Below are 22,597 nucleotides of genomic sequence, written 5' to 3'. Positions count from 1 at the left end.
GAGGGCCTACTGGCTGCTGGGAAACTCTTAGGTAGCAAAGGTCCACGGCTGCTTCCTGTGGGCTGTTCAGTAATCTATGGCCAGGTGTGTCTTTGGCTCACTTCCTGACTGTTCTCCTAGGACATGACCATCTCATCTATGACCTTGGCTTCCCTTATTTGCTTCTTAGCGCACCTGACCCTGGGGAAGGCCCTTGAGGATTTTGGAAACGTATTTGCTGTTTCTGGAAAGAGGCTGATTGGCTTATATTGTTGGGAGGGGGAAAGTTGCAGTGGACAACGGTCCTTGTGGGTTTCCTTGCACCCATATTCTCTCTGTCTCATCCTACCCACATCAATTTTTTCCCTTTAGCTGGCATTCCATATATTTATTTAAAAAAATAATCCATTAGCCTTTGTCCCTAAAAGGTCTGGAGTTCCCAAATGATAAATTTATACTCGAAAGATACTTGAACCAAAAGGTCATTTATAAACATGGATTCAATTTTAGTGACCATTTGAAAAACAAAAAGACTTGGGTAACTTAATCATCGCAAGGTGATAGACTTTGAGGAGGCCTCAAGTAACCCGGACATTAAAAACACAGACTCTCCCTTCAAATCACACCCCACACTCAGTCATGCCTATAAGGCTGGAGCTGCTTGACTGAGAGTTTCAGTTCGGCCCTCTCACATCTCGTGGATGACACGCTGCACCTTCTGCCTGAACCTCCCTGAACTACTCCAAGGTGCTGTTAATTCTGTGACTTCTCAGCAGTACCAGGTCTTACTTACTCTTGTTGCTTCCAGAGTAAAACCTAAATTCCCCATGGCATGGTTTTTGAAGCCCCAGAACTAATCCCTGCCAGAGGGAGCAGTTGATAGGAGCAGAAACTGTACTTGGATGTGTGGGAGCCTATATGAGCTGAGCAACTCCCTTTGTCCCCGTCACTTTTCCTCCAGACGCGTCTGCTAAAGCAGAATGAGCTTCTACTTAGGGGTGCCCCTCTTCCAGCCAGCGCCAGACACGTAACCTGCCCAGAATGCTTCCCTTTTGACCCTTCAGAAGCAACAGGCAAAATGAGTGCTGCTTTGTGTCACCTTAACTCCAGGGAGAAAGGGGGACAGGCTTTCCGTGGGTGGAATTTAAAACGGAGGAGGCGGAACCTGTCTCTGTGGCCTCCACTAGCGCCTCTGGGTTGCAGGATGGGCAGGCAGTTTCAGGGAAAGTGGAGAAGAACACCTGGCACTTGACACATTTCCACAAAATTAAGGATATTCAGTCCCTTAACTGAAAGCCAAAAGAGGCCTGACTTCTCTACCAGGTGCAGACTGCCCTTAACCAGAATTTCTGCTCCCAGCCCCTCTTTATAAACCACAGTGCTCTAGGACACTGTGTCAGGGGTTTTAAGGTGCAGTTACATTCCTATTAACTGAACTTCAGACTTCATTGAAATGCCACCAGTTTTTCTGCTTGTATGCTTTTACTGTTCCAGGACACCACATTGCATTTAGTAGAAGACATGTTTTCTTTTCCTCAATTTTATTTATTTATAGTCATCCATCTGTATCCATGGGGGATTGGTTCCAGAACACCCACCACCCCGGAAAGATACCCTTAGGTGGTATGCAACATTATGTTAGTAATGTTAGTTTCCGGTGTACAATACAGTGGTAGGGTGTTTTTATACCTTACAATGTGCTCACACCACCACTGATTCTAGTAATCATGTCTCCGTGGAAACTTCTCACAATATTATTAACTGTATATTCCCTTTCCCCGTTTTCACCCATCCCCCACCCCCACCCTTCTGGTAACCGTTCCGTTGCTCTCTGTTCCTATGAGTCTGGTTTTTTTAACTGTGAGTTCTGCATCTGAGGATACAGAGGGCTGACCATGTTTGTTGTTTATTTATTTTACTTCCTCCCGCCAGCTTTATTAAGGTATCCCTGAACAATAAAACTTCGGTGTATTCAAGGTGTACATGTGATGACTTGACATACCTATACATTGTAAGGTGATCACCATAATCAAGCTAATGGATGTAGCCATCACCTCACAGTTATTTTATTTTTGCGCTGAGAACGCTCAGATGTACTCCCTTAGCAAATTTCCAAGTATGCAACACAGAGTCGTTAACTGTTGTCACCGTGCTGTGCATTACAACTTCTTCATCCTACCACTGAAAGTCTGTACCCTCTGACCAGCATTGGCCCACGTCCTGCAGCCCCCACCCCTTGGCAACCACCCTTCTAGTCTCTGTTTCTGTGAGTTTGACTTTTTCAGATTCCACACATAAGTGAGATCTGGTCTTTATGTGTTTGGCTTATTTCACTTCGTGTGATGCCCCCCAGCTTTATCCATGCTGTCACAAATGGCAGGATTTCCTTTTTTATGGCTGAATAATATTCTTGTGTGAGTGTGTGTGTGTGTGTGTGTGTGTGCGCGCGCGCACGTGCGCCACACTTTCTCCATTCATCTGTCAGTAGACACTTAGGTTGTTTCCATGGTTTAGCTATTAAGGAGATGTTTTCAATCTTAAAATCTTTATTTTTCTTCCGCAGGTAGAAAAAGGGGGAAAAGATCTTCTGAGCTTCCCAAAGGAGCGATTGTGTGTGTGTAATAAAAAGAAAATTAAATTTTAGGAATCAAGATACTTAACAGTTTGTGAGTCAGAGAGGTTCACCTCCTTCCAGTCAGTGAACAGAGTACATTGAACATACAAAGTGTTTGCACGTCTCTCTCTGGCAAGTCAAGCATCCATTATTACCCAGAGCCGTTCAGTGAGCATTTTACCCTCTGTCCAGCGGGGGGCCCATCCCTCTCTTGAAGCTTGTTTGCTAAATCAGCAGTGTCAGGTCCAGATAAGGCAAGCCAGTTACTATTTGCAATTATGTTGAAACGTTTGATTTTTGAAAACTCTATCTTGAATGAACAGGAGCCAAACCAATAATAATAATAAATGAGATCTTTCAAAGGTTTTCAGCCAAAAATGCTTGATAAATTGGCTAAGGAGTCCACAGACCAGGGATGCTGCATTGGGTTCTGCCACATGCTTGCTGTGTGACCTTGGGCCAGTCACTGACCCTCTTTGTGTCCTAGGATGGGTGGGCAAGGGGCTGCCCAAGGCCCCTTCCAGCTCAGACAGTCTGATTTGTTTGGTAAGTGCTATACAGAATGCGTTTAGAATGTCTAATGTGATGTTTTCTTGTTCGTTTGGAATTGCTTTCGTTTAAGGCAGAGTAAGGAAAGTTGGCTAAGGATTGGGAGATGAGAATCTTGGCACTCTGTTTAGCCTCCTACTAAATCAGGAAATTGACGGGTTACACACTGTACTGACGAGAACTTGACTGCTGTCCGTCGACCCAAGAACACCGACCCTGCTGCCATTCCACAGTAAATGAGAAAATGACAGTAGGATTGTGGCAGGCACAACACTACCCTGAGAGCACTCAAAATCACGTTCACTTACCCGCTTGCTTTCCGAGTCCCTGATTCTGCGGGTAGCAGGGAGCAGAGCATGGGGTATTTAGGTACTGCTGGAATGTATATACGTATGTGTGTGTTTCCATCTCGGTAAGAATTAAACGGCTTCATTAGTCTCTGCGTCCCCCTGGGTACATCCAAGGTGCGTGTTAGAATTTGAATCATTCCAGAAGTCAAAAACAGTGACCAGCCTTTTTTACTTAGAGGTAACATACCCTCCCTTCCTTTGCATAAAAACCTGAGAAGAATCTATCCATATTAATCTAAACCATTGTATTTGGCCTGGCGTGTTCTAAATGACACATTTGTGATTTTCCCATTGTATATGGCTAGCGGAAGCCATTACAAATCATTACCACTTCCAACTTTGTATCTGAAACACAGCTTCTCCCTCTGGTGTCATTCCTGTATTCCAATTTGGAAACCATGGGTAATACGTTTATGGGTGTGCACAGACTTTCCTGGGCCCTGCACTCTTGCTTGGGTCCTGTGGGTCCTGCCAGCAGTGACACATTGAAAGCTCACTATTAATAAACCCTTTCTTGAATAGATGTTAGGTGCTGGATCTAGAGTATGACGCAGTACATTGAGAGGGTCCATTTTTTTTAATTTAGTCTTGTCTGTTTGGCTCAAGCTGATCCTGAAGGTTTCAGAAAATGATGGTACCTACCATGTTTCCTCAAAAATAAGACCTAGCAGGACAATCAGCTCTAATGCATCTTTTGGAGCAAAAATTAATATAAGACCAGGTGTTATATTATATAAGACCCCATATTATATAATACTATATTATATTATATTATTATTATATTATTTCCAGTCTTATATTATAGTAAAATAAGACCAGATCTTATATTAGTTTTTGCTCCAAAAGACCCATTAGAGCTGATTGTCCGGCTAGGTCTTATTTTTGGGGAAACAGTATGCAGGACAAAAATCCCTTCAACTGGTTCTTTAATGTTCAAGTCAAAGAAGCATTTTGTAGGGTGAAAGGGAATGCCTTTATTTTTTAAGAAGTGATATTTTTATAGTAGAAGATGCCTGCCTCCTGACTTGAAGCTGGGCATGAAAGAGATATAGAATCACTCCAGCGCTAGCTTCTGGTTTTTCTGTCGTCCCCAGCCCCCTTCTGACAAACCCAGCATTGTTTATTACCTGCCATGGAGTCATCATTTGGATGGAGCTGCAAAGATCAGTATGATGCTTTAACCCAGGACCAATTGGATTTTGTGTGTGCTGTCGCTTCCCACCTCCGCCTCCCTTCAGGCTCACGGCACACAGCCAGTACACACCTGTCAAGTGCGTGCCAGCCCCTCAAACGCCTGTTTGTTCTTGCTCACAGCACATGTGCATCTCCGAGTCATAATGCCCCCTCTGCCTTGCAAAGGGCTTTGCATTGAGGCAGACGTCCATGGGGGATTAGGCTCCAGCTGGCTTTCTAGCAAGGTTCTTTGATGGCCTGTAAGTCCACTGCTCAGGGATCCCAGATTAGTTAGTACCCAGCAAGGACCAGAGACTCTGATTAGAGGGAATGGCATTGAAATGGCTGGAGGTAGATGGAGGCTGAAATACAAAATTTCCAAAACCAATCCTTTTTTTTTTTTTTTTTTAAACCCCAACCCTCACCCCAAACAAGAAGCTGATGTTAACACTAAGCTTCCGTGGACTTATAATTTTGCTGTAAGGTGGGGGCTGCGTTTTAGATTCCTGTGCTGCAGACGTTTCCATTTTACTTTTATAGCACAGCAGGTGGAAAGGGTGCAAGGAGCAGGAATCAGACTCTCCATTTGTTTCCCGCGTACCTCTGGTGCCAGCTGCAGGACATGGTACAATGAGGCCAGTGCACATGTGTTTGAACATTGCCTTCCTGGAACTCTATTGTGAAGAGAGGAGGCTGACGTTAGTGAGTGCCTACTATGTGCCGTGTGCTTTTTCGCTCCCAGGGGACGCAGAGAGGTGAGGAGGCTCATGCTCAGGGAGGTGAAATGGACTAGCTCAGGTCCACTATTGGGATTAGGAACTAGGTGGCCTTCTGCCTTACCCCCTATGGGAACCCAGCCCTAGGGTTATGTAGCCAGCCTCCTTGGAAGACTATGCCAGCTTCCTGCTGGAAGGCAGGCAGGCGTCACCTTTTGTGCCAGATATCTCGGGACCTTTTAAGAACCATTCAAAGGCTTCATTTTACTAAGTGGGGAGTCTGATGCCCACACATCAAGGGAAAGTGGCATGTGTTAGCTTGTGGTCATGCAGAACCATTTAACCACACTGCTCTGAGCAGCATGTAGCACAGCCAGGCCCAAGGCTGGTACTTGGAAGTCAGAGATGAATGACGCATGTCCCTGCCCTCGGGGAACCATTGGGGGAGGGGGGCCCATGGACCCACTCATAGCCACAGGTCACACACTGTTTTAAGTGCTGTGACATCTGCATGCCTCTGCAGCCCTGCCTCCCTCTTCGAAGCAGCACCCCTCATCCCCACCCCACCCCACCCCTCGATCCCCTTATCCTGCTTCAATTTTCTTCAGTGCACTTGCCTAGAAGGATGTTTTACTGTTTGTTTTCCCCACTGCAAATAAGCTCTGAGAACCGAGATTTGATCTGCATTGCTCACTCACATACCTCAATACCTCCACGGTGCTGGGCACATAGTAGGTGCTTTAATTAATAAATAAATAATTCCCGAATGAATGGAATGATCCTGCTCCCAACACAGTGCTAGTGAGTTCAGAATGCCCTAGTTCCTGAGTGTGATACCGGGAGAAGGTCTGTGTGTTGCAATGTAGTGGGTGCTGGATAGAAAATCGAGGAACGCCAGAGGCTTTAGTGTATACTTTACCATGAAGCTGGCTGTGTGGCTGTGAGGGCACATCACGTAACATTTCTGAACCTCAGTCTTTGGGACTGTGAAATGGGCATTGCCGCCTCCCGCCTGTCTCCTTCCTGGGGTGGCTGTGGTGATCAGATAATTTAATAGGTGTAAAAAATTTGGTAAATAGGAAACCCTCTACTACTACAGCTGACCCTTGAACAACGTGGCTTGAACTGCACAGATCCACTTATATATGGATTTTGTTTCAGTTGACCCATGAAGTTCAAACCAGCGTTGTTCAAGAGTCAACGGGTGGTTGGGATCCGAGTATGTGGAGGGCCGACTTAAGTTATACTTAGATTTTCAAATGCACGGTGTCGGCGCCCCTACCCCTGCGTTGTTTTAGGGTTAATTGTATTTTAGTGAAAGACCTTTAAGAATATGTGCTCTGTGCCTGGGTGGGCAACAGCTTTTCTCATCCTCTGCAGCCAAACTCGACCCTATGAGACCTCTTTGGTTGTTTCATTTGTCACTTTGCTCTTAATTTGAAAGCCACATTTCCAGAAATGGGTTATTTACCAAGCCTGACTGTGCCTGTGATTCCAAAATAGAATCATTTATTCTATTTTGAAGCAATCAATGAACCGAGTTTGGGTGAGGTATAGCTTTTGGCTTTTTGTTTTTCAAAGCAACAACAACGCTGTTCAGATTTCAAGAAGCCCCAACATTTCAGGTGAAGGCCAAGTTCCTGCTAATCACTTGTATGTTTAAGAGCTGCTTTATTCTCTATCGAGAACGCATAAATGGGTTTATTTTTTCTTCTTTTCCAGCCCCGCCCCATTTGAGAATTTGTGTTTCTTCTGCTAAATTGGCTGTGGTTTTGCTTCAGCTGGCAGCCAGTTTTGTAGTTATGTTTCCTCTCTACCTGAGTTTTCGTAATATCAGCATACTCTCAACTTTGAATGCAAAGCAACTACCGTGTTTCCCCGAAAATAAGACCTACCTGGACAATCAGCTCTAATGCGTCTTTTGGAGCAAAAATTAATATAAAACCCGGTATTATATTATATTATAGACCAGGTCTTATATTGCATAAGACCCGGTATTATATTGTATTATATAAGACCCAGTCTTATACTATAGTAAAATAAGACTGGGTCTTATATTAATTTTTGCTCCAAAAGGTACATTAGAGCTGATGGTCCGGCTAGGTCTTATTTTCGGGGAAACACGGTATATGAGCCTCCATAAACAAGTCCTAAGATGTCCTCTTTACTTCTGAAGCTGCAGGCTACAGGGAGGAACACAGAGAAGTGACATCAAAAGGGATATTCCCAAAAGCCTAGGTGTTGGGGCCTTAGAAGTAGTGATTCACAAATGCAACTTGCCTGAAACTTAACTAGACCCCAGGCAAATCTTAAGCACCCCAGGTCTGGGAAGCGCTGCCTGCCTTTAGAATCCTCTCCCTTCCCCCATTTATCCACATGGACTTGGCCAGAGAAGCAGACCGACCCTGTCCCTGTCCTTAGCTGATCTGGAGTAGGATTCCAGATATGCAAGGTCAGCTGATAACATTGGAGAATCAAAGAAAGGGAGGTCTGTACCCAAGAGGTTAGAGATGGCTTTCTGCGACGGACCTGGGGTCATCTGACAGTGTCCTTAGCTGTTACCTGGAGCAGCTCCCTTTGCTTCTCTGTGTCTCAGACTCCTCTACCCTTGATTCTACCTCATCGTGCTCACAAACGGTCCTTGTTGCCATTGTACATCCAAAGTTTAAAAACCATGGCCACGGAAGTGCCGCTGCACGAATTGTCATGAAAAATGTTATTGACTGCATTCGCTTGGCTTTGAAAATCTTCGGTTGTGCCTGCTTAGTTGGGGATAAAAAAATAAAGTGCCATTAGAAGAAACACTGGGACTTGGGGCCCTCCTGATTCGTCGTAGAGATTTGAATTGCAGAGTCATTTACTAAATGTAGTTGATATTCCCACGTTGACAGTTTCTTTAAAAATGTCTCCTATCTGGAATTTGGCTTCTGCATGGTCGTTTCACAGCAGTAATCAAGCCCGGGGGTGGGATGGAATTGTGTGTCCTGACCAAGCGCCCTTAAAAATATGAGAAGGCAAGAGAGATCCATGGCCCAGAGGCCAGTGTGTGACAGTGTTATCCCTGACCGGCTGCTTCCTGAACCGTGTTTCCAGCATCCTTCCCTGATGGGCTGGCTCCCCAGGGGTCCTGGATGAGGGGAGAGAGAAAGCCATTTCTAGAAGTAATTAATGCAGGTGGAAGTAGTGGTTTGACCACATGGGCATCTGCACTTAAGAGTCCTGTAGTTTATTTGAACCACATCTGAAATGGTATGCTAGCCTTCATTAAGAGGCTCCTGATTAAGAAAAGGAAAGTGGTCCAGCTTTCAGAAGTCACCCTCCATGTAGTAGGGAAGTCCTGAGGAGGTGGGGATTCTTTTGCCATTTCCATCCTTCTGAGGATGAGGGTGTGATGTCCTCTGTTATATCTGGACCTAGCGTGACCTTTATCCTTTTTCTCCATCTCTTTTGCCTCCCTCCTCTTCCTCCCTGGGGACCCCAAGCCTTTCCCAGAGGTCTCCCAACTCACCTAATCCTCTCCTGCTTCCAAGAGCCCTTCCAATGCTGAGATTTTAAACTGGGAAGATCAAGATGTTCCGATGGCCCTCAGATTCCTTCCTCACTGCCCCCAAGTGTCTGTATCTTCACCCATCTTCTTACTGTTACTGTCTCTGAACAGGATCTGTGCCTCCTTTGAGTGTCTTTATTTTTTTAATTTCTCTTTTCTACTCTTGTCCAGTCTTAGGAACAATCTTTAGTTTCACTGGAAGTCCTAGTTCATGGCTGACCCTCTGATGGCACTCTCCTCTCGCCTTCCAGTCGTGGGCATTTCCCAAGTTAGTAGCCTTGCCCTGCCCCTCTTCTCCGTGGTCTCCCCACCGGGGATATGATGCGCTTAGACCAGGGGTGTCCAAACTTTTTTCAATGTTTTTCACCAAGGGCCATATGCGGTAAAATATACGAACAGCCGGGCCACTCACTCGAGGTGAAGCACGTATTGCCTCACCTGGTTTATTTAAGTAAACTAAATATATTTTTGGAATTTGCTGCGGGCCAATTAACAATGGATCGCGGGCCGCAGTTGGCCCGCGGGCCGCAGTGTGGACACCCCTGGCTTCGACCCTCCAGGCTTGACCTCTCCCCAGCACGTCTCAGAACTCACTTGCCTCCTCCCCACTGCTGCCACTTCGCACTCCAGTGGCCGTCTCACTCTCTTTGTCTCTCTTCTTGCTCATCTGCCCACCAGTCCATTCAGCACCCTGGCAGCAGGACTAACTTTCTAAATTTGTATCTGATCAAACCGTGCCATGCCTAATGCTTTGCACTGGAGCTGGGGGCCTGCAGGGCAGAGGCGGAGCCCCTTAACCTGAGGTTCGGGCTGCCCATAATCTGATCCCTGGTAACCCACAGACTGCCCTTTTTTGTCCACACTTGGCCAGACCCGCAACACACCGTCCGCTGACATAAGGCTTTGTTTCTCTGCACCTGTAGATACCTACAGCCCCTGTGGGGCCCGGCCCCAGTGCATTCTCCCCACAGACGTGCCCTCATACCCACAGATGGGGGCAGCTGGAATCCTCCTTCCCCTCAGCTCCCTCAGCGTGGTGGCCTGCGTCACTCTGTCATGATGCCGGTAATATATGTCCTCATGTGTTCTGGGGTTACCCTTTGGACGATAATAACGTTTGTACTGAGGGCTTACAATGGGCCAGACACCGTTTTCGGTACTCTCTATGTATATAAACTCACTTAAATGTCTCGACAACCCTATCAGGTTTGAGGTAGGGGCCACTTTTGTCGCTTCATTTTACAAAATTGCAAAGAGTTTGTCCTTTGCCTGTTGTCACAGAGATGGAAAGTGGCCAAGGTTTTGTTGACTTGAGGGAATGTGTCCCTCACTCCAACACCAGAGAGAGGTGACATGTCACAGTGCTGGAGCCTGGGCCCTGGAGGCAGACACTGTCTGGGTTTGAAGCCCTGCTCTGCCACTTTGTACTTGTGGTGTCTTAAACAAACTTCTTAACCTCTCTGATTCTCAGATTGCTCATCAATAAAATTATAAGGACAATAATAGTCAAGTGACAGGCAGGTTACTTTGAATTTCTTCATCTGTAAAGTGGGGATACTGGTGGCCATATAGGTAATGTGTTAAAGCCCTGGGTGCATCTATTAACCTGAACATTGACTGAGTACCACTATGTCCAAACCACTGTGTTGGGGTCTATTTTCCTACTGGACGATGCTCTTCCTGGTATAAAATGTGTAACACACAAGATGCTTACAAGCTTATGATACTGAGCACACTAATAAACGTGGCCACCAGGAAGGGTCTCTGTGCCCCCAGAAGTTCTGTTAGGGCTTCTTGTGAATCCCTTTCCTCCCCCACCGACTCTTTACGACAGCCCCTGGGGAGAAGAACCACCAGGAAGAGCTAGCGACCAGTCACCAGTGCACAGATGGGAGGTAGCAGGGCCAGAATTTGAACTCGGGTCTTGCTGACTCCAAAGCGTGTGTTCATTGCCACTGGCTCTCAACTGTTTCTCACTGAGAAACTGGCCAGAGCCAGGGTTCAGTAAATGTGTGTCTTCCATGATTCTTTTCCTCATGGAAGTGGCTTTGCAGCCATTCGACAAGAAGAGCCACGAGGAACCAGATCTTTCCTCTTTCATCATGCCCTGACCTTTGTCAGGATTTTATTTTGTACGTTGTCTGTGGAAATTCTCTAAATAGGTAACTGTGACCTCAACTCAACTGTGACCTCAATTGAACCCTCGTTAGGATAAATCCATAACTTACGAAATCATCTCATTGAATGGTGGAGTCTGAACCTGTCTATGCTGTCTGCTGTGTGGGCAGGATGAGAACAGGGTCTGCTGGGCCTTGGGTAAAACGCTAGTAGTTGTCATCCCGTCACAGACTAGATAAATAAAGGGCCATTTTTGTCTGGGTCATAGGAAACATAAGGAGTAGAGGAGTCAGCCTGGACTTTTAAAATAAAGTGTGTGTGTGTGTGTGTGTGTGTGTGTGTGTTAATGACCTAAGAAATATGAGTTCAATTTAGAAAATTTAGAAACCACAGAAAAACACAAAGGAAGAAAAAATCCCCAAATCATTGATAATCTCCTCCACCTAGAAACGATCACTATTGACAATTTGATTCCTGTCTTTCCAATCCCCTGTGTGTCTGTGTGTGTAAATTTGTATTGGGAATTTTCTACAAAACTGCTGTTGTGAACATAGCTACGAAGCCTGCTTCTTTCACCAAACAGTGACTCTTTTCCCACTTTGATAAATGTTTTTAGAACATGATTTTTAATGATTATGTAATGTATCCTAGCAAAGAAGTACATGGTTTCTTTAAGTAATTTCTTCTTGTTGGATGGCTTGTTTTTGAAAACATTATCCATACTGCTGCTTTAAACATCCTTGCACATTAATCTTCAAGCACATTTCTAATCATTCCTTGGGCTGTCTTTCTACAGGTGGCATTGGCACAGGGGATAGACGGGTTTTTAAGGCTTTGGTAACTGTTGCCAAATTGCTCTTGGGGAAGAGTTTGTATTTTTACAGTCTCTCCTATCAACATGAGCAGTGTATGGGATGCTTCATTTTTCCCCAGCCTTGCCAACCCTGGATATTATATTTCTTTTCCATTTTTGCCAATCTGATAGATAAAAAAGTATCCTATTTTAATTTGCATAATTTAAATAGTGCAGTTGCACTCCTTTGCATGTTTATGGTTTGTATAGCTATATATACTATATGTAATATAGAAAATATGTAGCATATGTTAGAGTGTATATTATATGTCGTTATATACATATATAATGTATGTCATATCTATAACATATTCATTTACTTTTGGTGTCTAACTTACTGATGTCCTATGCCCATTTAATCATAAGTGTTTTACATTTCCATGTCATCAAATCTGTCTGTTTCTTTGTCACATCTGCTGAGGAGATGGTTGATTCATTCACCTTGAATTCAGATTCTTCAGGCGGAGGGTGAGTTAAATTGGAAGCCTTTCCCCTTGTTAACGAAGAACACACAAGAAGTGATGAGGGGCAGGAATGAAAAGAAAGAGTCGAGGAGGAGAAACAGCCCATCCGTGTATCCACTCATGGCCCGAGAAAATGATATTGATATGAACAAATTTTCCTGATGGATGGTTGTGCTATAGACATTGATTCTAGACAACAAAACACTCCATTGCAAACCCATCGAGGCTTATCTTGAGTGATTATATTTATGGTTCCGGGAATCTAGTTATTAATAATTTTTCCCTAAAGGAAAAAAGAAAAAAAGAAAGAGACGAAATTTAAAGAATCTTTGTAAAGGAATTTACTTAAATTATAAGAGACTGAAAGCCAGGCTTAGTGACTAATTGACAAATTGCATCGAAAAGGAATCAGTATCTTTCTACCATTTTCTCTTTCCTCATTTTATGAGTTGTTTTGCAAAGGGATGGTCACTCTGTCACTATCTCGCAAATTTCTTGTGTCATTATCTCCAAGGACAATGTTATTTCTCGCTCTTTGATCCTTCGTGTTTTTCCTTGTAGCACAGCCTTTACTCACAAAGACATTTAGAAGCAAAGATACTGGAGAACAGGGGCTTTAAAATGTCAGGTTCCTGTTCCAGCCTCTACAATCCTGGTGTTGCAAGCAGTGGAGCAAAGATTTCCTTCTGTATCTTCACACCGAGAAGGTCAAATTCATAAAGAAAAGAGAGCGGAGGGAATGAACAGTTGGTTTTATTAAAATCTATTTTGTAAGGCCGAAATTAAAGGCAAATTTAAACAGCATTAAAGAAAACTGAAAAGGGGAAGAGAAGATACTGATATTCCCACTCTCCTAACTAGTCTTCGTTTCTCTACTATCTTCCCTGGCCTTTATCCTTGTGCATTCACATTTCCTCAGTGGTTGAGTCACCTGCTTCTTTCCGTTCAGCTTTGCTTCGTACATATGTTGTGTTGTTTCATGATTCTTCTGTTGAGCTGCATTTCAGGGAGGAGGTCCTGGTTGGGCCCACACAACTGCTCTGCAGTCCGGTTGATTTTCCCTGGGGTCGCAGCTTCAGGAGGTGAGGTGGCTACAAAGAACAAGCCAGAGCACACAAGCCACATCATGGCACACCTTTCCCCAGATCCTGGCCCTATGATGGGCACACGGTGAGGGACGCCACAATGAAGCCCCTGTACTTTGAGATAGAGTGAGTTCTTACCACACCACTACCTGCTCATGTCAACATTGCAGCAGAAGAGAGACCAACACGATTTGTTTAAGGGAATGTTGTAAATGACATACATTCTTAGTCGGCAGCAACATAGGATTTCTGGGGAGTGGAAGGTGAGAGGTAGGATGAGAAAGCAGAGTTGTTGCCCCAGCGTCTGTGAAAAGTATCTCTCTGCCTTCAACTCCTTGTACACGGTGTCTAATTCTTGAGGAGTACTTGAGCATTTATTATCCACTGGGCAATTGTTTTATTAAGCACCTCTTTTGTAATTGGTATGATTTAACACCCTCTTTCAACTCTACATATCCTATTTACCTATTGTTAATATAGTTATAATATTCCTTCCTATTTCAAAACTAATTGAGGGACTTCACCTAAAAAGCAAATCATGAAAAAAGTGGAGAGATCAGAAACCATATTGGAAAGAATGCGTGTGCGTGTGCGTATGTGTGTGTTGCCTTTAATAGGAATAGTATTTTATATTTAAATGGACTTGTGAGCTTCCTAGCAACTAAGGCAAAAAGGGAAATTAATACATTATTAGATTCTACCAGAGAACTCATTGGCACCTCAAAAGAGGTAAAATTTTTCTTTGGCGTTCGGTTTCAAGAGGAAGGCAGTCAATTTCAGGAGGAAGGCAATTTCAACTGCATTTCTTCATTGTCTCTCATTTTATATGGAATCACCTACGATCTCCTATCTTTCATATTTATTGATACATCTGTGTCCAAACCAGAAGAACTCCCTGCCTTCTCTATCTATTGAGAAAGATGTAAGTAATCACTCGTATAGGTATGTTGAGATATGTTCTTTCAGGGATAGGCAACAGCACATGCAAATAGCTTGGAGCACTTGATACTGTAAGAAAAGCCAGGTGACGGGGGCAGGCAATGATGCTGGCCAGGAAGAAGGACCAGCTATGTAGGCCTGAGATGCACTGGGGGGATTTTGCATTTCCCATCAGAAGCTATGGGAGAGTTTGGGGTTGGGAAGGCACAGGGTCCACTTGCATTTTATAAAGGAAGCACTGGCTGCTGTGCAGAGACTGATTTTAGAGACTGGGAGAGGAGGCTGGAAGTTGTTGCAGTCCGTGGTCCCTGTAACAGGTAATTAACACAGATAAAAACGTGGTGCAGAGGAAAAGACCTGTGAAGACAAAGGGCTAATGAGGGCTTTACTTTCTCATGACATTAAAACATGCCACCGGGGCAGAGTTCACATCACCCATTTCGGTCTTCCCTCAAAGTGGGGCTGAACGAGGAGGGTTTTTCCAGCCCAGGTAGCTGCACCCGGCACCAGCTCAGGGTTCAGGAGTCCAGGGTCTCTTTCTTGCTTACAGCCTATAAATCCCATGTGCCCTCTTCAGACCCTCTCTCCTTGTTCATCTTGTGAGCCCGAGACACAGGGTTGGCCTTGTGTCATCTGAACCCCCTGAACTGTTGGTGAAAGAGGCACGAGTTTGGAGAGTCCAAGATTCAGATCCAAGCCCTGCCTCTTACCATCCTCTCTGTGGCCTTGCATAAGATACTTCACCATCTACTGTGAGGAGAGTCTCTTTTCCTCATCTGTGTAATGGGAAGAATAAACCAAGTGGTCATCACTGTAATGTTACTATTACCAATAATATTAACCACCATTTGCTGGCCACCTACTGTGCACCAAGCCCTGTGCAAGATGCTTTGTGTACTTTATCTCCTCAAGCCTCATTTTCTGCATGACGATTCCCTAAGGGTAGGCATTTAACAGGTAGGAGCCCCATTATACAGGTGAGAAAACTGAGGCTCAGAGGGCTTAAGTAACTTGTCTAAAGTGTCATAGCTAGGAAGAGGTGGAACTTTGAGAATGGCTTTCCAATGAGTATACCTTCCACTGAAAAACTCTTTGGGGGGGTCCTCACTCTAAGACTCCTTTTTATTTTCGTGCTTTACAATATCTTAGTCCCCAGATAAAGTTGGAAGACAGAGCCAAGCTTTGCTGTTTCTGGAGCCTGTGGAACAAAGCATGAAGCAGGGTGAATCTCTGCTTTGGGAAAACATCACTGAAAAGCCCCTGTGGATGGTAATCCAAATCTGTAGCCCCACATGGTACAGTGCTGCCCCCTGCAGGTGGTTCTAAAAACTACAACAGGAAGAGATTGCATATGAAAAACGCACTACCCACTGCTTCAGGAATTTTACCTTTCTCCCATCCAGAGAATTAGATGCACATGTGCTCCAAGATGCACATAAAAGCATGTTATTACAGCATTGACTGTGTGTACTGACAAAAAAAAAGAAAGAAAGAAAAAGAAACTGGAAACAACCTAAATGTCCAGCAATAGGGGAGTGGGAATTCAGTGATGTTGCATGTCTGCCAGAGAATGTAATGTAATGTGGAAAGAAATGAGCTTAATGTCGTTGAACTGGCAAAGAAAGACCTTCAAAATATGTTTTTATAATTGGAAAAAATGGCAATGACAATTTTAAGTATGAGTCCATTTATGTAAACATCAGACAACAGTAGTTTTGTATATACACAGCCACACATTTGTAAAATGAACAGAACAAGTCAGGAAGGACCGACACCAAAATGTAGCAGTGGTTTTCATGGATGGTGGGTTGGACTTTCATTCTGAGTTCTCTCTAATAATAACACCTAACCCTTGTAGCACTTACCTGTGTTCCAGGCCCTAAACACATTATGTATATTAACTAAACTTAATGCTCCCAAGCACCCTGTGAGGTAATGCCATTGTTATTATGTCTTATGCCTGAAAAACTGGGGCACAGTAACTTGCCCAAGGTTGCTGTTGGCAGGTGGCAGAGCTGGGATGGGAACCCCTGCAGCCTGACTCCAGAGGGGTAGCCCTTAACTATTCCCTCTTCTGCTTCTCTCTCCAAATTCCACGTGAGTCTCAGGTGTGTACGTTCACATGAGTGTGGGGAAGGAAGCATGGGATGCCTGAGCCCTAATCTAGTGCATTGCTCTTTCTGCAGCCCATTTGAACAGATTCCTGGGGGCTGCCTGGCATATAGAAAGCTCAGTAAATATCTTGTTGAATGGATGGATGAATGGCTGGATGGATGGATAATGGAGTGGTTGGGAAGGAGCAGGGAGAGCTTATAATGAGAACAGAATATGCAATGTGCTTCAAGGAACTCGTCTTACAGTCTTAGAGACAGGATGTATGAAGGTGATGTAGAGCCTATTGCATATGGCATCAAATTCATAGAAGTGTGCTGGGTGCTCTTGGATAGTCAGTCACAATCCAGAAAGGCTTCTTGGAGGTGGTGGGAGAGGGGCTGAATGTCAGAGATGGGGCAGATATGAAGAAGGGTGGATTAAAGGAAAGAAGAATATGTATGAAGATGAGGAAAGTGGGGAGAGAAAAGCTAGAACTGCCCATGCATTTGTGTCCATACAGATTAGAGATTTAGAGAATTTCGAGGGCTTGTTCTTGGGAGAAGGAGCTGCCAGACTCAGGAAAGGAATTTACATACATTGAGTACCTACTATGTACCAGGTACTATATGGGCAGTTTGCATGATCTTAATTATCCGTATAGCAGTTGCATTTTTAAAAAAATTTATTTTTCAATTATAGCTGACGTACAACATTAAGTCATTATATTATATTATATTAATGAATAATTCAATATTATTGACTGTATTCCCTAGGCTGTACTTTAATCCCCATTACTATTTTTATAACTGGCAATCTGTACGTTTTAGTCCCTTTTTCACCCCCCCCCCCAACCCATCTCCTATCTAGCAACTATCAGTTTGTTCTTGGTATCTATGAGTTTGTTTGTTTGTTTTGTTTTGTTTTTGTTGATGCCACATATAAGTGAATTCATATGGTACTTGTCTTTCTCTGTCTGATTGATTTCACTTAGCATCATACCCTCTAGATGCATCCATGTTGTCACAAATGGTATGGTTTCATTCTTTTATATGGCTGAGTAATATTCCGTTGTATATATGTACCACTTCTTTATCCATTCACCTATCAATGGACATGTAGTTTGCTTCCATATCTTGGTGATTGTAAATAATGCACAGCAGTTGCATTTTAAATGCAGAAACAGGCACAGAGAGGTGAAGTAATTTGCCCTTTGTCACACAGCAAGTCAATAGGAGAGTCAGGATTGGTGCCCCAGTGTGTCTGGACCCAAAGTCACAACTGGGCAAGGTGAGGACAGGAATAGCGGCCATGCATCATCCTTTCCTCTCTTCCTAAATACTAACGTGAGTCTCAGCTTGAGTGTCTCTGTTTCCGAGAGGAGACAAGCTTGCCTTGAGGTCTGTGCCCTGAAATAAGCTGGACGACTCACCATTATGCGTCCAGAACATTTCTTTTGGACATGCCGCTCAGGACAGTAGTCTGGTAATCGTGAAACCCTGTGGTCCACTTTGTGCTTGCACTTTGGTGCATGTTTTTGAACACAGGAATATATGTACATCTGTGTAAACACACACCTTCTAGTACCCTTGCACTCTGGCCCCCTCCAGTCTGTTTCTCAGTCCCCTGCTAAGCAGAGAACCATGTCAGCCTGGTCCATGATTTGGGGGTTCCAGAGTCAGCTCTGAAGAGCGGAGTGAAGCAAATTTGCCTCCTGAGAGCATTAATCCAAGTAGCAAGTTGTTAAATTTGACGACAACTACATGTAATTTACATTTCCGCAATCATAATGCGCTGCCTGAATCGTCGTCTGGAGATGGATCGTATCTTAGTCATGCTAGCTGCTGGGGCAGATGGAGATTTCTCTGATCAGACTTGGTGGGATGCAGGCAAGCCCCGAGGTCGAGCTTCACTAGTAAACATGTGACCAAAAGCATGGGAGCACAGTGCTCTGTTGACCGGTCTGCTCACAGTAGGCTCTCCCTACAGCTCATGATGTTTCTCTTTTTAGCCATAGCTCCCTGAATTCTTAAGTGATAGGCGATGTGCTAATAAGGCTCCTCTTTCTAAAGAGAGAGTGGAATTATGGTCTTCGTTTGGCAGGAGAGACACAGAAAGATTTGGTAACTTGTATGAGGTGGCCCAGCTGACAAACGGTTGATTCAGGAGACTGGCTGGTTCTGCCGGTCGCCACAGCAGGAGAGGGGCGTGGCTGACAGTCACCAACCTGCACAGGCAGAGCGTGAGGTTGCTTTAAGGTGGGCGTTGGATGTGGTTTACTATCCGTAGGCAGCTTCTTAGAAAGAGCAGGGCCCCTTAAGGGGGCATCTCACCAGCCCTCGGGTCCCTTAGAAGGTCCTTCATTGCGAGTTGGACTGTGCAACCTGCCACATCTGAGATGCTCCATCGGCCCTTTTGGTGTTGTCGTAAACCCTCTTGGCCTCTCCCAACTGATACGGAACCTCAGAGCCCCCAGGTTCAAGATCCTCTCCCAACTGATACAGAACCTCAGAGCCCCCAGGTTCAAGATCCTCTCCCAACTGATACAGAACCTCAGAGCCCCCAGGTTCAAGATCTGGTGCAGGCACCTGGTTGCAACCCAGCCAGGCAGCACAGTTCTGAGTGCTCTCGGGGAAACAGGGCAGTCTCTGAGGCGCAGCCCTCAGACCTTCCTAGAATCCATCCCTGCACTTCCCAAAGCCCCTGATCCCTTCGCTACCTTGACCTGTGACCATCATGCAGGTCATTAAAGCCTTTTCTTCTAAACGCAGCCCCAAACCAGAAGACACTGAAGTTTAACTTGGGGCAGGACATCAGCAGTCAGGGAGTCCAACCTGCTCATTACCAGATGGCAAAACAGAGGCTAGTGAGAGGAGGCTGTAGCCCCAGGTCACCCAGCAAGCCAGTGGCACAATGGGGACAGAACTCTTTCTAATTGCTCTGCTGCCTCAGGCTGCTTGCTACAGAGGCTCACTCCACTGAGAAAAGGCCCTCGTTTTTTTTTTTTTGAGAAATGGATGGCCTGGTGCACCTAACAGTGAGCAAGGACCGCACGATCCCCATGTGGCCTGAGCCCCCGGGATTGAGGTGGCCCTGGGAGTGAGTGTGGAAAGCTGGTGGAAGGGTTATCGGGAGAATGCATCGGCCAGCTGTCTGCAGGCATGAACTCCAGTCAGTGCCCCCCTTTAAAATAAGCAAGCGGTTGTCATAAATATGGAGACAAGAAGGCAATAAGAAGGTAGAAACCGACCTCTGGACCACCCTCCACCTCCACGCCTTCCTCACATGACACACACATGTTTTAGTTAAATTAGAGAGCAGTGGATGGAGCAAGGGTCTGATGGCACCAAGACCATATTCTGAGAGCCTGTCCCAGGAACCAAATCCAGAGTTTTACCAGAAAAATAAAGAAGGTGGCAGTGGATGATGATATTCTTGCTCTCCAAGACCCACTGAAAGCCCACATTTACCCCCAAACATGCCAATATCAGAGGTTCTGGAATGGTTTAAGCTTGCGTAGCCATCAGATTTTCTGGTCCCACAGGGGTGTGATGGGGAAATGGAGGGGCAGAGGGGAAGGGGCTGGCCCAGGCTGGCCTCCTGTGTCCTTAGCTGTGCCTCTCATAGCTGTACCCCCTCTGTCCCTTCCCATCTCGCATCCCCTTCTGTAAAATATTGGGGGCAGGCAATGCGTGGGAGACTCAGTGACCTCCCACGCCCTCTCCGGCGCCAGCCCTCTGTGGTGTTTCCATCAAAGACATTAACCTCCTCTCCGTTCTCAAGGTTGCTGCCTTCCTATTTATAGAACTGACCAATAGAATTCCACTATTGCCAGCAATACAGAATACAAATCATGCTCTACACGTTCATTTCCTTCTCTCACCCACTTTCTTTTTTAACTCCTTGGACCAAGCTTTTCTATACCTGGTTTCCCTTCTCAATGCGGACATGCCAGGGCAGAAAGGGGAGTAGGCTCTACCACTTGCTGAGCTCCTACTGTGTGCACAGGCTCTGGACCCCATGCACATTGTCTCATTTAATCCACATGACCCTGAGAAGTGGGTATTATTCTTTTTTCATGTGTGCTGCTTTGAGGGAGAAAGCCGCTGGCCCAAGGACTCTCGACTAACAAGTCACAGAAGCGACTTAGCTCTCCTGCCTTAATCTCTACACGTTCATTTCCACTTGCCTCTGTTCTTAATTCCAGTGCATCCTTCCAGATAAACTGAGTAAGGGGGTGAAGGATGGTGCCTGTGGATGCGATGGTTTCTTGCAGAGCCACATATTCACTTTCTCACCCAATCAGGGCAGCCTGCTTTTCTGAGGACCGACTGTGTGCCAGGTGAAGCCTTGTGTCTCACCGGGCTGTAAGTGCCATGAGGATATGCCCACTTTGTTCCCTCCAGGCCTGGCATGAAGTTGGCCCTCATCAAATGAACGATGGAGCTCAGACTCACTGTCAAGGGAAGAAGCAGAGAAGAGGCAGGCCAGTTGGAACAGCATTGAGCAGCCAGCGGAATCATCATGGAGGAGGGAGCAGTGGGCGGGGAAGAGGGGTCAGGAGGACTGTGTGGAGGGCTTAGTGGCTTCAAAGGCTTCTGCTGATGACACTTGTGCCCTGTGACCCACTTCCCACTTTGCTCCAGCGGAAGCCCGCTTGCTCTCCGCTTCCTCCATCCTGCCTCTCAAACTTAACAGAGATTTTTATTTTCCCGGCTGTTCTGTCAGAGGAGTCCTGGGAATGCTGGAAAAAACACAGTAAATCTTTTCCTGCTCATCTTCTCAGAAATCTTTTTTTAAAAGCAGAATTTTGGAGAGCCGCCATCCTCTCATTCTCCCTATTGGGGACTGGCATTTAGCTGGGAAATTGAGGGACCCAGTGCTTCCCTGCTCACTCTTCCTCCTCCAGGAGAAGTCCAAATGTCAGAGTGTCCTCCTCAGGCAGGCTCCGCCCAGCCAGGGCTCCCCACTGTCCGTGAAAACTCAGTCCTTGGTCCTTGTTTTCTCTGGAGAGTACTGGGGAGTAATGAGTGTGTGCTGGATTTGAGTAAGCTTGAGGGGACCAGAGAGCTAAGTACTCTCCTCCCCCTTTTAGGCATATTGTTGTTTTCTGATATACCCTCATTCTGGAATATTTGGAAAAATATTGAGAAACGAGAAGAACAAAATAATAATCACCCGTAATCCTGCCACCCAGAGAGAAGCACTGCTGACATCTTGGCACATTACTCCTCAGGTTTTTGTTACTTTTCCTGTGTGATTTTTCTTTGAACATAACTGAGATCATACTTTTAAGACATGATTTATATCCTTTTGACCCCAGTTAACATTTAAATAGATCATATATCCTTGGCATTATAAACTCTTTGTAATGATTTTGAAATGTGATTTTAATGGCAGCATGAACTTTCGTGTGTAGGTATTATCATTTACTCAAATGGTCCCCAGTTTCAGGGTGTGCTATTAATCCTAGTTGCTAAATGACTGTCTGCTGGAAAACAAAACAACGCTTCATTTCAGCTACAGGTGCATTGTGGGAAAGCAATATAGCCGATCTCAGCTTCCACCCAGGGCTTAGGGTTTGTCCTTATCTTTCCTTGTGGTTGGTCCATCCTCAGACTGGAAAGTGTAAAATAAAGGTGGTACAACACTCAAAATTAGTTGCGATGGGGACGGAACTCCTTACCGGCTGTGTGGGCAGGGGATTGCCCTCCATTTCTTCATCTGAATAATGGGGTTTCCTTCCCCCACAAGATTGAATTCCGTGAGGATTTCAGGAGATAAGGCATGCCAGGTGCAGAATGGCTGATACATATAGGCCCTTTATAAAAGTTAGGCTGTCGTTATCAAGATTTTTTTCTCTTGACTCTTGTATTTTATCAGAGTCATCAAAACCACCCCCAGGTTCTGTGACACTAGAAGGGCTTATCGGCTCAGCATATAGTTGTACTCGTGGCTAAGATTTATTACAGTTAAAGGGTACACAGCAAAATGAGCACAGGAAAAAGGTCTGTGGGGCAAAGTCTGCAGGAAACGAGGCACAAGCTTCCGAGTCCTCTCCCTGTGCATTCACACAGGATGAGCTTCATTCCTCTAGCACTGAATTGTGACAATAAGTA

General features: G+C 45.2%; 1 protein-coding gene across 6 annotated transcripts in view; it reads left to right on the top strand.

The window, feature by feature from the left end:
* WHRN (whirlin) overlaps positions 1–22,597 on the top strand; it is an 84,611-nt gene that overhangs the window by 2,523 nt on the left and 59,491 nt on the right. The gene's annotated exons all lie outside the window — the stretch shown is intronic.

The sequence above is a fragment of the Rhinolophus ferrumequinum genome, chromosome 12 (genome assembly GCF_004115265.2).
Source record: "Rhinolophus ferrumequinum isolate MPI-CBG mRhiFer1 chromosome 12, mRhiFer1_v1.p, whole genome shotgun sequence".
Classification (NCBI taxonomy): Eukaryota; Metazoa; Chordata; class Mammalia; order Chiroptera; family Rhinolophidae; genus Rhinolophus; species Rhinolophus ferrumequinum.
The sequence above is the reverse complement of the archived record's forward strand: the minus strand, read 5'-3'. Positions and strand labels throughout refer to the sequence as shown.